Below are 2,984 nucleotides of genomic sequence, written 5' to 3' on the forward strand. Positions count from 1 at the left end.
GCATTTTCATTTTTCTGCTGATGCCAACCTCTCAGTTTGCTCCAGATAGCAATTCAGGAAGGTAACAAACTAAAGCAGGAGTAAATTACTGTTGTTGGTGCTATGACGAACACTAAAACTGCTTTGGGAAGACATAGAGAGGGGCTAATTATTCCAACATTCTAGCAAACACCCTGACAAAAAAATCCATGAGTGCATGTCTACTGCGTAAAATGTCATGTTGCTAGAGTCAGGGGGTCGCTCTTCCGCAGTGTTGCAATACGGCCAGTGCTGTTAGCATAACTTACAACAGAAATTTAATTGTAATTACAACTGCATTCAACACAGTTACAATTAGCATAGCATATATAGCATTATTCAGGGTGCAATAGACATGCAAGCGCCAAAGTTATATAGCTAGTAAGATAGCATCAGAAAAAGCAGCAGGAAGAACTACAGCACCAAACCAACCAAATCGATAATCTCGTGGCTTGCGACTTAAAGTATTATTTAAGTAGTTATCTTCATGAAATACCTATTAATATTTTCCAACATGTTTAAAATTACATATCCCTTTAGATTTATTGACCCACTGTGGTGGCTCAGTGGCTAAGGCGCTTGGCTACTGAGACAGAGTACCCGGCTTCGAATCCAGCTGCAGCAGCCGCATTTTCGATGGAGGCGAAACACAAGAAGTCGGCTGTGTGCTGTACGATGTCAGTGCATGTTAAAGATCCCCAGGTGGTCGAAATTAATCTGGAGCCCTCCACTACGACAGCTCTTCTTATCTTCTCTCACCACCTCCTTTATCCGTTTCCTTACGGCGCCCGCACGCTGGTTCCGATGTCCACTGAGATTGTCTGCCCATCGCGACGGTTACTGCCCCATTTCCTTTGCTTAAAATAGTTTTTTCCTTTAAATTTACATCGGTTTGGGAAAGAGCAAAGAATGTGACCAAAAAGGCCGCCACCGTCTGGAAGACATTCAAGTAGCGAGCGTTAGTTTTATTGGCCATGCGTAAAACGAGTCTTTCCGCATCCAGCGGGACCAGTGAAGAAAACCCTGAGCGGTTCGGAGAAGTAACATAACTTCTCTACCTAGAGGAGCGATCGACGCCTGGCACCAAATATTTTAATGGCCGCCATCTTTGACTCGAGAAACCAAAACTATGCCACCATTTCGTCCCCTGACGTCATACTAACATAGTTCCACCTCTATCCACCATATTGGACCGTGACGTCACCACTTCCACGCGGCAGGTGGTTGTTTCTACAATGCTATTGTAGACGGCGCTACAGGTCTCCATGCAAGATGTGCTGTTGTCTAGTTGCTGCCACAGACGGCGCTGTGATCTCAGTGTGGTAGCAGACCCCACGGAATCTCGAAATACCCACTACGGGGAAGTGGCCAAGACACTGACGGTTAACTGCTGGAAACAGGAACGTTTTGACGTGAAAAGTAGTAGTTATACGATGAGCCTTTACATCCTCCTCTTCAGTTGTTCTTGATGGTGATGTTGTTGCCATTTCTTCGTCTTGATTTTCTTGCGAAGGGGCCATGCAATCTGCTATGCGCCGCTTGTTACGCTCCGCCTGTTGGCGCCTCAGCTTGGCAAGACGCTCTTCTCTTTGCTCAGGCGTCTCCGCCGCCTCGTTTAGCCTTCTGATCATTCTTTCTCTGCAGAGCGGCCAAGTGCCAGGCGACGACTTCTGCGTCCGAAGAATTAATTTATCTTCTCCTGACGATAACGCCGCATAGCGGCGGCTAAAGTCTCCTTTTCGTCACCCATACGAAGCGATTGTGATACACCGAGTCGTATCACCTCAGCTTTTATGCACACAGCCGCACATGCGCAGTTTATCCACGACTCCACGCGTGGCGGCGGCGGAGCTCTGACGTCATGCGCCGCGCGTCATGGGCGAGCTTCTGCAAAATTATACGGAGATTGCCGAAAATTATAGTTTACAAAGGAGACTGGTGCCACCGCCGGACAAAAGTCTAAACAATAGGGAGGCAATCGCATGGCGGCGCCTCCAAGCTGGGAACTTCGTAAACCCAGCCTGGGAATATCATGTTCAGAAATATGAGAGACAAAACGATAAGTGCAAGCACTGTGGGCCGAGAGGGACCCTCGACCAAATAATCTGGGAATGCGCTAGCTAGCTCCCCAGGGGCTAAAGAAATATAAATTGTAGAGAAACCAGGGAAGCCCTGCTGCGGAGCGAGGTCCCTGCTCCACAGCAACAACAAAAAGCCATCCGCCTGGCGGAAGAAGCCGCGAGGAGTCGAGAACTCTGCCTGCTTCTAATCGCGGAGGTCCCGGCCCCCGCCACCTAGGCCTGCGTGCCGGGGAGTAGGGGGCCTCCTTATCTGGTGGAAAATAAAGTTGGTATCATCATCATCACCTGCTGCTCCTCCTCGTTTCGCGGATGCGCACTATCGGCCTCCCTGGCTGAAGGCGAAATTCTCGACTTGGTAGCGTAGTGTAGCTCTCGCTACAAAATGTTAACCACTTTGTGCCCAGCTGCCCCGCCGTGGTGGCTTAGTGGTTAGAGAGCTCGACTACTGAGCCCGAGTACCCGGGTCCGAACCCGACCGCGGCAGCCGCGTTTCGATGGAGGCGAAACGCAAAATCGCCGTGTGCTATGCGATGTCAGTGCACGTTAAAGATCCCCAGGTGGTCCAACTTCCGGAGCCCTCTACTACGGCACCTCTTTCTTGCCTTATTCTCTTTAGTCCTTCCTCTATTTTTTATCCCTTCCCTTACGGCATGGTTCAGACGTCCGCCGACATGTGAGACAGATACCACAGATACTGTGCCATTTCCTTTCCCCGAAAAACAATTTTAAATTTTCAAAACAACGCAATATTTGCTACATTGCTGGAAGAAAAGCTCTTTGAAACACTTTAACCTGTATTCTTCCCACATAACGAAAGTCTACGTAACGCACGTAACGTGACTTACAATTTTTCTGTCAAATTTGACGGTAACGAATTCGCGTCTC

Source organism: Amblyomma americanum, chromosome 5 (genome assembly GCF_052857255.1).
Source record: "Amblyomma americanum isolate KBUSLIRL-KWMA chromosome 5, ASM5285725v1, whole genome shotgun sequence".
NCBI classification, from domain to species: domain Eukaryota; kingdom Metazoa; phylum Arthropoda; class Arachnida; order Ixodida; family Ixodidae; genus Amblyomma; species Amblyomma americanum.